The sequence below is a fragment of the Pantherophis guttatus genome, chromosome 2, assembly GCF_059756535.1.
Source record: "Pantherophis guttatus breed Tessera chromosome 2, ASM5975653v1, whole genome shotgun sequence".
NCBI lineage: Eukaryota > Metazoa > Chordata > Lepidosauria > Squamata > Colubridae > Pantherophis > Pantherophis guttatus.
In genome coordinates this window covers 134,645,214-134,660,665 of record NC_142064.1, presented here as the reverse complement: position 1 = coordinate 134,660,665, position 15,452 = coordinate 134,645,214, and positions in this window count along the sequence as shown.

Here is a 15,452-nt window from a genome sequence, read left to right as displayed (position 1 = left end):
AAATTAGAGTTGTATGTATGGTGCAATTCTGTGCATAAGGACCAACTGCAATAGATTGATTGACTTCTAGGTCTGTGTAAACCAAGCCATGCAAAATGAAAGAAAAGTGATATATACCGTGTTTCCCCAAAAACCAGACCTATCCTGAAAATAAGACCTATTTTGATTTTTACATGTGCCCAATATAAGCCCTACCCCCCCCCAAAATAAGCCCTAGTTAAGACCCCACTCATACTGTTGCACCTGGTTGCATGACGTGGGGCGAGGCGCACAGGTAAATATCAACCTTCCCAGCACCCACTTACCTTAGGACAGTTGCAGCCAGGCCTCCCACACCCTGACACCTGCCTCGCCTTGCCAGCCCACTTCTTCTGCAACTGCTTGCTGCTGCTTGCACGTGTTACCCCCGGCCTCCATTTCACAGTCAGAAGCCTTCAGGAAAGGTCTCTGTGGAGAAGATAAAATAGCTCCGGATTGACATGCTCAGCGCCCCCCCCCCCACCTCCTACCCGGCCTCTGTTTCACTGTCAGAGGCCTTTCTGGAGCTCGTTTCTTGGCTGCAGAGGCCTTTCCTGAAGGCCTCTGATGGCAAAACGGAGGCCGGGTGGTGCCATGCGCAAACAGTGGCAAGCAACTGCAGAAGAAGTGGGCCGGCAGCGGCCACACAGGTTCCTGCTGGGCAGGGCTGTCAGTGCCTCCTCCACGAAGTGAGACAGTGGAAGGCATCCCCCCCACCAAATAAAACCTAATGCCTCTTTTGGCGGTAAAATAAAATAAGACTGGGTCTTATTTGCAGGGAAAGACAGTAGATAACCCTTCAGTTAAGAATTGGGCAACTCTAAGGACTCATGTATTCAGCTGGCATTTTGAGAGCATCTTTTGGACACTCTCACAAAGTGACTGTTGCGATATTTTAGGATCAGACTCAATAATATTATTAAGAGTTGAAGGTTTAAACATATAACCTTTTATTTACAATAGGCATTCTATATTCACTGAATATTCACAGATAGAAGCAGGGAAAAAGGGGAAGGTGGCTCCTTATATATACAATGGGTGGAGCTATAAGTGGGAGTGGTGAATCATGAATACATTAAGGATTAAAGAATAAGTTAACCCCTGATATCCCATTTACATACTATTTACACATTAGAGAATAAGGCATTTACATCTAACAAATCCCCCTCTAAATGCCGATTAGTTATACAACACCAATTACATTCAGATTCGGGACAATACAATACATGTAGTTTGGAAGTTAAATATTTGTGCTGTTTAGAAGGTAAAGGTTTTGTCAATATGTCAGCTACTTGTTCCGAAGTATCACAATGCACTGCTTTAATAAACCCATCCTGAGACAATTGTCTCACATGTTTAAACTTTATATCTATGTGCCTGGACCTTTGTCCAATAGCATCGGATCTAGATATTTCAATAGCTGCTTTGTTGTCCTCATTCATAACAAAAGGTAAAGCAGGTTTTTTCCACACATCTGAAATTAAATCATTAAACCATACAAGGTTTTTTGCAGCTTTGGATAAACAAACGTATTCCGCTTCTGTCGTAGAAGTGGCTACTAGTTCTTGTTTACCGGTATACCAGTAAACTGGACAGTCATTTAGGAAAAAAATATAACCTGATGTACTTTTTCTGCAAGATGTGTCTCCGGCCCAATCCGCATCTGCGTAACATATAAGTCTTGGTTCCTTATTATCACTAGGTTCTAATATTAGACAGAAATCTAATGTGCTTTTTAGATATCTTAAAATTCTTTTGACAGCTTCCCAGTGATATATTGTTGGTTTGCTGACGTATCTGGATAGTAAATTAAGTGGTAATGCTATATCTGGTCTAGTCCAATTAGATATATAAAGAAGTGAACCTATGATTGATCTGTAAAATGTGTTATCCTTAAATTCAGGAGAAGATTCATCAGTATTTCTGAGAAAATCAGTTTGCATAGGAGTATCACAGGGTTTAGCATTGATTAAATTACATTTGTTCAAAAGCTCTATAATCTTATCTTTTTGAGTAAGTTTGAATCCTTTTCTAGTCTTATTAATTTGTACACCAAGATATTTGTTTACTTTACCTAGTGATTTCAGTGAGAAGTGTTCATTTAACTTGTTTACAAAGATTTCTCTTCTTTCTTTGTGTTTTCTAATATATAAAATGTCATCTACATAAATTAATACAAATTCAATATGATCATTACTCTTTTTGACAAAAAAACAGTTATCAGCAGAGGTAGCATTGAAATCCATGGTCTTAAGTACTTTTACTAGACAATCATACCATCTTTTACCGGATTGTTTTAATCCATATAAGCTTTTGTTCAACAACCAAATTTCATTTTTGTTGGTGTATTGACTGTGAGGAGCCCTTACATATATTTCCTTGTCTAGCTTTGCGTGTAAGTACGCAGTCTGTATGTCATATTGGAATACATCAAGATTGAGTGCTGATGCTACCACTAGAGCTGTTTTGACACTCTCTGTCCTTACAGTGGGGGAATATGTGTCAGTATAGTCCTCTGGATATTTTTGTGCATAACCTTGAGCAACTAATCTAGCTTTGTATAGGGTATTACCTTCTTCTAAGTTCTTAATTTTATATATCCACCTGGTACCAATAATTGTTTTATCCTTAGGTGCAGTTGCAGGTGTAAATACATTTAATCCTTGCAAACTTTCCATTTCTTTTTTCATGGCTAGTTCCCATTTTTCCTTTTCTTCACGAGGAAGTTTTAATACTTCTTCGTATGTATTAGGTGTTATTGGTTCACCATCCATATGCATTACGTAATCTCTATATTTATTTGGCATTTTATTCCTGTTGTTTCTAATAATTCTCTCAGGTTTGCTATTGTTATCATGCATATATCTTGCCTCCTTTTTTGTTAGTGTGTCAGTCTTTATTTTGTGTTGGCTATTTGTCCAGGTTTTGTTTTTGTTTTTGTGTTTGTTGATATTTTGTTTATCTACAGTCCCTTCCTCATGAGATTTTGTTTCTTTGTGTTTATTTGGAAATATTTCATTAAGATGTAATTTGGATCAGTTGGCCTGTTCATGGAACACGGCAGTTCTGGAAACTATAAATTTATTGTTGCTATCAATGAATCTATATCCTTTAGTACCAGTTTCATATCCCATGAATCTGAGTCTTCTGGATACATTTTCTCCCTTTCTTCTCAACTGTTTAGGTATGTGTACGTCTGCAGTGACTCCAAAAATGTGCATATGTGCCAATTTTGGTTTTCTATTATACATAACTTCGTATGGTGTCTTATTTATAACACTGGACCAGGTCCTATTTTGTGTGTAATTTGAATAATGTAAGGCTTCTGACCAAAATTGTTTGCTTAAGCCGGCATCCTCTAATGTGCATCTAATCATGGTTTGTAACGTGGAATTCTTTCTCTCTGCAATTCCGTTTTGGAACGCAGAAAATGGACTGGACGTGTAATGTAGCATTCCCCTATCTTTTAACCATTGGGAGAATTCTTTGGACATGAATTCACATCCCCTATCTGTCATAATTTGTTTTATTCTGATATTATGTTGCGTTTCTATGCGTTTATAAAATTCCTTAAATTTTTGAAAAGTTTCATCTTTATGTTTCAATGTGTAAACAAACCCATAACGACTATAATCATCTACTATTGTCAGAAAATAACGTTTCCTATAATTGATTGATGGAGTTAGTGGGCCTACTAAGTCCATGTGTACTAAATCAAAAATTTTGTTAGTTGATCTGGTAGATTTTTTTGGCCTGGGACTAGTTTTCAGTTTTGTAGATTTACATACTGAGCATTCCAAATAGTTCTCACAATTTTTTATTTTGACACCTTCTGCGTGTTCAGTCATTTTTTGTACTACAGGAAAGCTGGCATGTCCTAACTTCCTATGTAAGATGTGAGCACACTCATCATGGATTGGCTTACCTATTTTTGGTTTTTCTATATTGTGTGCATCAGTATGATCATGAGATATTTTACATTCATCATTGTCACTGTTGCTAACATTTTCATCATCTACTTCTATACAGTCTTCTGCATTTGAATCAATGTTATGCAACCATTCTTCCTTTGTTATTAGGTAAGGTAGGCCTCCTTTAATCATTACAGTACCTATATTACTTTTATTTTTCTCCAAAGTCGCTTTTCCTTTTGAGAAAATTATGTTAATGTCAGAGTCTCTACTTAGTTTTATGGCACTTAATATGTTATGAGGTATTTCAGGTATTAACAATACCCCCTCTATTTTTCCTAGACCAGGCAAAGTTACATTCCCTCTGCCTAATACTTGAACTTTTTCTTGGTTAGCTACCTTTATTACAAAATTATCTTCTGCAAAAGAAGACAGTATATTTTTGTTATTAGTGGTGTGATTTGTTGCTCCAGAATCAATAAGCCAATTATTGTACTCATTTTGTTGTAATTTTGTGTTGTCTTGTTTATTTAGTCCATTCAGTGAACCAGATTTTCTATCTCTTGAATTTTCTCTGCCCCCTCTATTTTCTCTATAATTTGGTGGGCTTCTATATCTATGTCTATCTATGGAAGACTGTCTATAATTGTGTTTGTTCATGTATTCTGATCTATGTTTTTCTCTTGAGAATTTGGGGCAATCTCTTCTATTGTGTTCCTTGGATCCACAATTATGACATTTATATGTTTCATTATATTTTTCTTGGAAAGCTACTTTCCTAAAAGGTTTGTGTTCTGTGTGGTTGCTAGAACGATTTTTTCTTGAATTGTCTTCTGCTATCAATTTGTTGGATAGACTTTCTATGGATAAATATCCTAGATTAATAGTGTCTAAATGTGACATAAAATTGTCCCATGATGAATCAAGTGAGTTGATAATAACACTTTTCATTGTTTGGTCTGAAATCACTTCCCCCCTCAAATGCAGTTCAGCTCTTATTTTGTTTAAAGATATTAAATGCTCACTTATAGAAACCCCTGGTTTTACTCTAGATGAAAAGAAATCCTTAGACATTCTTGTGGTGGTAGCTACACTGTCGCTGTGAAACAAATTAAACATGCATTGAATAATTTCTGAAACAGTCAGATTTGGTTTGATGCTATAATACATTGCAGGAGACATACTAGCTATTATTAAGAAAAAAGCTCTATGATGTAAACAATCTATTTTTAAAGTCCAAGGTCTTCTTGGGGGACTAGTGATAAAGAATAGTAAGTTTTCTTTCATAAAGATAACCTGGAGCTGCTGGTACCATTCTTGCAAATTAATGCCATCAACCCTTAGCTTTGGGAAGTCACTGGGTAAGTTTCCCACATTATTTTGTCCGTTACTTACAACCTGAGGCAGTCCGTGATCTCGCAAGTGTAGGAAATTGCAAAACGGCATGGGGATGTTCGCAACGAGTCTGCGCGGTTCTCTCATTAGTTCAGATCTTCCCGGATCGTCTGCGTAGCTTCGCGCATGCACGTTGTCCATTTCTTCTTTGGCGTCGTCGTGGAAGGTTCTCTCCATCGCGGCTCGCTCGTTCTGCTCCTCTTCAGACGAGTCGGTCTCTGGCTCGGTTTGCTCGCTTGCTTCTTTGGTGACTCTTTGGTAATTTTTAGTTTTGGCCCAAATGCAGCAAAAAGTGTTTTCATCGCTGATTTTATTTGAGACTTTGTTGAGTCATCTTCACTTTCTGATTCTGACCCTTCCGAGGATTTTGAATCTTCCTTTTCATTTTCGTTGTCTGATAACGTATTTCGCGCCAGAAATTTTGAACTGAGCATTTTGATTGGCTCTGCTTCGCTCACCTTGGAGGCCTGTTGAAACCAAGATGGCTGCCATTCAAAATTTCGCGCGGGATCACATTTTTTCTTCTTTTTAACGACTTTTTCTGTAGTCATATTACTCACTATTTTTGGTTCTTTAGACTTCTCATTAGTGATGTTTTTTTCTCTCGCTGCTCCGCTGTTCTTCAGCATTTCTTGGAGGTTCGCGATGAGGTTTTCATCATTCTTTTGGCTTTTTAATAGTTTTAATATTTCTGACCTGAGTTCGTTATTCTCTATTTCGATTTCCTCCTGGTCATCATTTTCATCTATTATTTCTTCATCTTCAGTGGTGTATTCTTCGGATTCTCTTGAGATTGCGTTTGTCGATTCGTTGATTATTTCTTGTTCTGTTTCCATTTCTTTGCTGTAGGCCCTGGTGTTGGGTCTATCCTTCTTGGACATTTTTAAGTTTTTTCTTTTATTGAGTCAATTAACCATCCTCTGCTACCAGATTGTTGCGATATTTTAGGATCAGACTCAATAATATTATTAAGAGTTGAAGGTTTAAACATATAACCTTTTATTTACAATAGGCATTCTATATTCACTGAATATTCACAGATAGAAGCAGGGAAAAAGGGGAAGGTGGCTCCTTATATATACAATGGGTGGAGCTATAAGTGGGAGTGGTGAATCATGAATACATTAAGGATTAAAGAATAAGTTAACCCCTGATATCCCATTTACATACTATTTACACATTAGAGAATAAGGCATTTACATCTAACAGTGACTAACCTTGTAGAAGCCAGATCCATCAGATAGCAAGCACCAATTTCTCTCTTCGGAACCCACAGTCTACCCTTTTCTATTCTTTTGTGTGTGGGGAAAATACTGGGACAGAACCATTACCATACAAGAATATCTTTGTGGTTTGAAGAATGGATCTAAGGGATCAATTTGGTGTCATGGAGCCAGTTTGGTTTAGTGGTTCAGGTGCTGGGCTAGAAACCAGGGGATGGTGGGTAAAAGTCCCACCTTAGGTATGGAACCTGGCTGGGTAGCTTTGGGCCAGCCCAACAACTGGGGAAAAGAGGGGGCAAGATTATTAGGTATGTTTGCCACCATGAGTTGACTGGAATATATAAAAAGACAGGATAAAAAAAATTAACAAGGGAAATAATTAGGGTCCAGGGACATTCATAAAACAATTTTGATTCACCCTTTCTTGATTTCTGGAAAGTAAAAACAAGGGAGGGGAGAAGTGCTTTCAGGCTTGTACAATTCTTTTGTTATACAGTAACTTTACCGTAAAAGTTGTTTTCATGGAATTGTTAATTGTTTCCTGTGTGGACTACTAAGATGGGCTGTGTCACGGCCCAGACTCAGGATTCAAATTCCAAGTCTAATTCCTGACACTGAAGAAATTGTTCCAGCTCTGACTCTGGAATGTCAGCCTCAGGAAGGACAAAGCCAGATATTAGCTAAAGCTGATTAATTATAGACACCACTGAAAAATCAGAATGAGGATGATGTAAGGCCTTGAGGAAAGGGATGAAGCAAGTTCCCGCACCAGACAAGCAGAAAAGACAGCAGAACAGCAAACTTCTATTAGGCTCCTCGCCAGGCAAACTTCAAATTATTGACAGCTGGCTGCAGCCTTATTTAAGAAGCAGTTCTGAATCAAGCTCTCTTTGCTAGAAACATCTGATTGTCTGATTTCTGGCTTGCGTGTGAGACATGCATGGATTCTACTCTTGAATCTCTGACTTTGGATTGGCTGACAAACCTTGACCTGGCTCTAAAACTTGGACTGACTTTAAACAAGTCTTCTCTGTGCTCCTATTTCAAAACAAACTTTGCAGCCTTTGTTTTCATTTCTTTGCTTCATTGTTAGCTCTTCAGCCTTGAAGTAAAACTGATAATCTCCTGAGAAACTGTGAGTGTATGTGTGTGGCTGAAACCTGGAGCAGGACAGGCTGACATCAATGCTTTTACTAGGGAGGGTCTCTTCTGACTTCCTTTCTCCATCCCTATTTCTTCTGTAGCTGAGATTTCTTTTGTCTGACCATTGCCCTGGCTGTGGCTCTTCCTCCTGTCTCCCTTGGGGGTCTACGATAGCTCACCATGGCCAACTCGCCGCAGCCAATTTGCTGCAGGACAACTCATCGTGGGACAACAGTTACACTAATATTGAAGACATAGTGGTATAGAATCATTAAAGAAAAGTTGCCAAAGGAGGGACATAATGAAATGTGAATGTCAAACATTAAAATAAAATTTAAATTATTTTAAATAACTGAATTGTTGAATTGTCCTGCAGCGAGTTGACTGTGGCAAGTTGTCCCATTCCACTTCCAGGGATACTTTCTCAGCCCAATGCAGAAGAGTCCTTATGATGGGACCTCCGTGTGCGAGTCCCTTTCCTGTGGGATAGCCTGGAGGACCATCCACCCCCATGGGCCTCCAGAAGTTGGAAAAACCCAGTTCTTCTAGAAGGCATTTGAATATCAACCTGAGGTTTGATGCCAGTATTAGTTTTAATGATTTGAAGCAACTTTTGTACTTACCATGATTTTGTATTATTTACTATGTTTGTCTTATTTAGTACTAGTATCTGCAAACTGCCTATGGTCCATTAAAGATTGAGGCGAGAGCAATCTCATGAATAAAATAATACATAAATCATCAGAAAAAAAGCAAAGACAGTAATGTCAGCAATTCAAACCCAGATTTCATTGGGGTGGGGGGTGGAAGCTAAAATGTAAAAATAGGTCTCCACTTCTCGAGGAACTGAAACAAATAGATTGAGGCAGGGAATTCCAAAGTGCTGGAAATGAAGATAACATAATCATGAAAGAAAGGGGGGGAGGGGGGAAGATGGAGGTAAAGACAGAGGCCTTCTAGAAGCCAGAATCAAGAAGCCACAAATAAGGACCAAATAACAAAACAAGAGAAACACAGTGAAGCTCAAAAAGAACTTGAATCTGTGAAGTTCAATAGAACATTCTTTAGAAAAGTGAAATGGATACTAAAGTCCATCCAGAACCTGGACTACTTGACTGAGAAAAGGCTGATTTAGTGAACAGGCCAATCACAATCACAGTGAATAGAAGTACTATTAAAGGTAAACATTCATATTGGAACAACTTGCCTCCAGAAGTTATGAATGCTCCAACACTGGAAGTTTTTAAGAAGAGATTGGACAACCATTTATCTGAAATGGTATAGGGTTTCTTGCCTAAGCAGGGGGTTGGACTAGAAGACCTCTAAGGTCACTTCCAACTCTGTTATTCTATTCTGCCCATCACCCTGATTTTGAATTTCTCTTGATTGTCTCTGTCGTTCTCACAAACAAGTGGGATCCAGGCAGCAAATGTCCAAGAGGCAATGCAGCAGAGGCCTCCTGGGAGAAAAAAAAAGAGTCCAGACCACAACTACTGTATGTGATTGAACATCTTTTTATGTGATTCTTCTCAATCCAATTTACCTCACAGAGTGGTTTTTGTAGGTAAAAATAGGTCTTGTGCTGTGCTTAGTATATTTAAGCACGACCTGAATGTTAAAAAAAAAAAAACGATATAAAACTTGTCGATCAAAAGGTGGGCAGTTCAGTGGTTTGAATCCCTAGTGCCGCATAATGGCGTGAGCTCCAGTTACTTGTCCTAGCTTCTGCCAACCTAGCAGTTCGAAAGCATGTAAAAAATGCAAGTAGAAAAATAGGAACCACCTTTGGTGGGAAGGTAACAGCGTTCTGTGCACCTTTGGCGTTTAGTCATGCCGGCCACATGACCACGGAGACATCTTTGGACAGCGCTGGGTCTTCGGCTTTGAAATGGAGATGAGCACCGCCCCCTAGAGTCAGGAATGACTAGCACATATGTGCAAGGGGAACCTTTCCCTTTACCTATATAAAATCACTGTTTACGATGGAATGAGAGGTGGGTTTCACATATTTTTACCACCCGTTCGCTGTGCATGCACATGCTTACTTCATACGTGCAACTTCCACACATGTGCCCGGCCTTCTGCACATGCGTTTTGCTCGTGCCTGTGCCTTCCGTGCATGCGCCCGGCCTAGAAAATGTGGCTAAATAGGATGGCATAGCACAGGGCGGGTGGGCAGGCTCACCCATGATCTCCGCTACCGGTTTGCCCGAACTGGTCCGAACTAGCTGAATACCACCACTGGGTAGAATCCCCTTGATGGTGGCAAAACTAGAAGGGAGCCATTATCTGTTACTAGCTTGTAAAGGTTAAGGAGCACTAGATAAACCAGCATGCCTGTATTTGCCCACATTACATCAAACGTCACATTTTTCAGCTGAGGCAGTTTGCACATGCAGCCATCCGTCACCAAATTGTGAGTAATCGAACAGCAACTTAATTAGTGATGCATCATGCATGTGAGGCAGCCCATCAGTGCCAAAGAAGAAATTTCTTCCCAAACTTCCTGAGGTAAATCCTAGAGACACAAAACCAGACATACACATATCAGTTAATTAAAACCTGGCTTGACATGTACTTTTCTAAATTTCTTCATATGGAAATACAGAACCTCCTTGGAAAGAACGTAAGAACAATTTCCCTGAATGGAGGCTTTGTTCTCGTCTCTTGAAGGTTTCTCCAAAGGTTGCCATATAGAGGAGTCCTGCTTTAAAGAGTCTTCTGAGGTCAAACTGAATACAGGTAGTCCTTGACAATTGAGCCCAAAATTTCTGTTGCTAAGTGAGACAATTGTTAAATGAATTTTGCCTCATTTTACAACCTTTCTTGCCACAGTGGTTGTGAATTACTGAAGTTGTTAAGTTAGAAACATGGTTGTTAGGTGAATTTGACTTCCTTATTGATTTTGCTTGATTGCATATTTATGACATAAATATGTATCAGTTACCAAGCATCTGAATTTTGATCACATGAGTATGGGGATGCTGCAATGATCCTACGTGTAAAATGGTCATAAGTTACTTTTTTTTAGTACTGTTGTAACTTCAAACTGTCACTAAATGAAATATTGTAAGTCGAGGCTACCAGTGTGCAGGAGGTCTCTGTTTGGGATCTTCCATAATTTAGTGGGGGGGGGGCAGAGTTCCTTGATGAAAATGATTTCTTCCTTCCAGAAATTTCTATTTGTTGCATGCAATAAAATGCACCCATAGGTAGACCAACTAATGTCCGTAGTCACCAAAAAATAAACTCCAGTTGCCTTTTGAAAAAAAAAACAGCTTTGGGACAACACACAAAACATGTAATATAAAACACCAGAGCAGTGAATTGTTTTAAAAACACACAGATGAATAAAATCATGATAAAATTAAATTATTCATGAGCAATTACTAGAGCGACTATGGCTGGCTAACTAGATGTAGATGTAGATCTATCCTTAACAATCATCCTTATTTATAAGAAAGCTGCTGAGTATCATAGACATAAAGTAAGTGAGTGGTTGTTGCCGATGACTTTGGGGTGAAAAGAGGATATTCCCCACCAGTGGTGAAATATGCATTTTTTTACTACCGGTTCTGTGGGCGTGGCTTGGTGGGCGTGGCTTGGTGGGCATGGCAGGGGAAGAATACTGCAAAATCCCCAAACAAAATGTTGAAGAATCTTCCATATAACTACAAAGGTTGTAGGTACTGGATGAGTCCCGATAATGATGAACCCAGTCATACACTGTTCCGTGATGGTCAAATAACATGCCAAATGTTGAAGATTTCTACCATCCTTGGCAGGTGGACACCCTTCCTAGTGAACCCTTAGCCGTGATCTCTGAATGTCTCAGAGGTACTCTTGGAAATAGTGAGAACGCTGAAGCTGGACATTTTTCTTTGTACCATTTGAACTCACCAGATCAAATTAAAACCAATAACATCTGGGGAAGGGGAAGGAAACCCGAATGAGTGGACTTCAGTTCCCATCAGCATCAGCTCCGCAACGGATGACAAAGCATTGCAGAAGTTCTGTAGTCCAAAACTTCTTAAGAGCTCCAAGTTGTCTCATAGGTAGGAGGTGCAGGTCATGTGTATATTAGCAGCTGCAGGAACTATATTAGGATTTTCAGGATTTAAGGATGAGGATGATTCCCGCCCACCCTCCCCCCAGCTTTGCTCATTATAGCCCTTTATGTGTGAAATGTTATTGCATAGCTCTGCCTCTAGATGGTATGAAACTTTTCCGACTATAGGGTCAAAGGCATTTTCTGTTCCTGTTTCAGCAGAGGTTTCCTGGCTGTGGTGTCTTCAGAAGGCTTTCACGATGCTGGTGAAGCTAGCAGAGAAGGAGGCTTCTGTGGGCATGTCTTCGTGGGCATGGTGTGGCTTGGTGGGAGTGGCTTGGTGGGCATGGCAGGGGAAGGATACTACAAAATCCCCATTCCCACCCCACTCCAGGGGAAGGATACTGCAAAATCCCCATTCCCTCCCTACTCCTGGGGGAAGGATATTGCAAAATCTCCATTCCCACCCCACTCTGGGGCCAGCCAGAGGTGGTATTTGCCAATTCTCCAAACTGCTCAAAATTTCCGCTACCTGTTCTCCAGAACCTGTCAGAACCTGCTGGATTTCACCCCTGGAAGGAGGTGATGCTAAATTACAGGTTACTCTTGAGAACAAGAGACCAGTATCTACTAATAGTTTACAGATACCGTTGAAAGAAAGAAAGAAAAAAAGCTTTTGCCAATGTGTGTCTTCATGAAGAAGGAAATGAATGAATGAGTTGACCCATTCTCCAAACATTACCCCAAAGAATCCTTGGTGTCATGGATGTAGCCAACACGATGTTTCTGTCAAGGGTTATGACTTTTCCTACCGTAGGTATTACGGTAATACTCTATTGCTTGAGGAAGGGATGAAGCAATTTGCTGGCTCATCTGAGTGTGAAAGCCAACACAGCTTGGCTCTGATGTCCTATGAGCTGTTAATCTTGAGATCTGGCAGGAGCTATTAGAAGATCTGAAGATATGGGGTAAGGCTAGGGCTAACCCTGGTGTGCTCATTCAGTTAAAATGGTGGGCTCTCCAGAACAATTTTCTGTGTCATAGAGAGTCATAGCTATGCAGATAGTGTTGGCATCAGGTGAATAGCTCTGGGATATACCTGGCAAGTATCCTATCTTGATCTGCCTTGGGCAACTTTCATCTTTATTACTGCCACTCCTCAACGGATATGACTTTTACACATATCCTGGGAGGTGAACAGCAAGCCTCTACATGGATGGCAGGGAAAAAATGCAGTCCAGGCAAAATTCCCAAATTTTAAATGATCAGAATAATTTCCTCAGGGCCTTCAACTCAAAAAAATATCCATAAGATTTATTGGAATGTAACGCTGAAGTTTCTGCGAATAGTAGAAGCTGCATAAGATGTATAGTGATACCTTGGTATTCAATGGTTTTGAAACTCATCAAATTTGGTATTCAATGCATTCTGATGCAAAATTGTTGTCCCGGTACTCACCGTTTGTTTGGTACACAATGCACAAGCTAGAATTTGTTGGGTACCTTGTGACTCACTACATTTCTTATGGGAAATAATTGTTTGGTACTCATCATTTTTGGTACTCATTACACATCCCAGAACCAATTAACCATGAGAAGTAAGGTATCCCTGTCTATGCAACAACTAGCCTCAAGTATTTTCTGCATTTTAAGTGTGATTTGATTGCTTTATTGCTTGTGTTCCACCCTGAAAACTATTGATATAGGAGCAACTATAAATATTTAATTATTAAGAATTGGTAAACCTTATATTTAATGGGAACAATTCTTTTTAGTTTTTATTTTATTAGAATATTTAAAAAGAGAGAAACATACATACCACATATTAAATCTTCAAATATCATTCTTTTCATTTCAGGAATTGGGGAAAAAAAGTCCCAAACTACATTATTTTTGTACAAGTTAATCTTTAAATGATCTTTTTCTGCTTTATACAAGCAGTGCATTATGAAAGCGATAACTCCAGGTTTTGGCAGCCTCTGATTAATACCATTCACAGCCAAGAACATTTCCCATTTTCCAAAATGCTGCATTTCCAACGTCGTTCTGGAATTGGATGGCCTAGATATTTGATGAAATAAACAAACGGGGACAGAGTGACAGAAAGCTTGAGGCTTGCAGATGTTCTAAAGATGATGTCCAGCCAAGACATTTTTGGTTAAAGTGAAGCCCCAAAGCCATTCTTCTGCTCCATCTCAGGCTCCAAAAAACTTGCTCCAACTTTCAGTATGCCACCCCTGAAGTAGATGCCTCCCATTCTGGTGCATGGCAATATTGATCCCTATGTTTAATATTTGTATAGTTTTTCACTTCAAAGTACAATATTGTTTTAAATGGCATGTAGCTAATTTTTTACCCATCTATTAGCTGACATCCAATTCTCTGTTCAATAATTTGTAGTTTAGTGGTAAGGAGCAGGAGCAGACATGGATTTCAGCAGTTGAAAGTTTGACCAGTTCTGGAGAACCGGTAGCGGAAATTTTGAGTAGTTCGGAGAACCAGTAAATACCACCTCTGACTGCCCCCACCCCCATCTATTTTCTGCCTCTCAACTCCCAGCTGATCGGGAGGAAATGGGGATTTTGCAGTAACCTTCCCCTGGAGTGGGATGGAAAGGGGGATTTTACAGTATCCTTCCTCTGCCATACCCACCATGACACGCCCACCAAGCCACACCCACAGAACCGGTAGTAAACATTTATGAAACCCAACACTGAGTAGGAGGAAAGGTTTTTTTCCACGAGGAAGCCCTGAAGAGACATTGGACATGGCACACTGATGTGATGCAGTAAGCACTTACCTGTATCTTTGGCCCAGCAACTATTTCAAGGGGATGCAGTGACACGCTATAAATTTTCTCAGCAAATTGACTTTATGCAAGCTGATTTATTGTTTATTATTATTATTATTGCAATAATGTGCAAAATAATGTGGCTGAGCAGGACCAGGTTGCTGGGATTTGACTGCTGGCTCACAAACTGTTTTTTAAAATATAATTTTTATTGAAAACAAATCTGAGATAAAAGATAAACATGAAATAATATAAAGTGAGATTACAGAAAAGAAGAAAGTAGAGTGAAGTGAAAAAGTAAGAAATGTGGGAAAATAAAAACAAACAGAAAAAAGAAAAGATCTATAAAGAAATGACTCCCAATGTCTTTACAGCAATTACAAACAAACTTACCTTCTCGCCTACCTCACTAAAGTTACATCATTACTGTCACACCTCTGTTGCGTGTCTGCGATGAAGTGGGATAATAACGTACCAACAGCTCTCGTTTGCTTCAGCAGTTTAATTTACTCCTCTCAAACAGCTCCGTCAACAGCAAATGGAACATATGCGGAAAGCACAAAGTCGGCGTTGGGAGCGGCTGCTTCCCAACGCCTTTTAAATATTCGCGCTGCTTTAATACACGCCCTTCCGGGTTCAGCGCTTGTAGCGCATGCGCGAAACGTTTCTCCCATCTCGGCAGCGACTGAAGGGCGTCAGAGGGATCTCCTACCTATGCCGGCCGCTGCGTGACCGACCGCCTAGGATTAATAAGCACCCCCATCACCGGTATAAGCGTGAAACCCAACCACCCCCTTCACAAGCCCCTCGAGGTTGCAGGTTGTCAGCCAGGGTTCATTGGTGCCGCTACAGACCACGGTGTCGAGGGGTCTCGACAGGCGGCTCCCCCTACCAAGGCTGCTCCTGAAAGATAGAAATGGATAT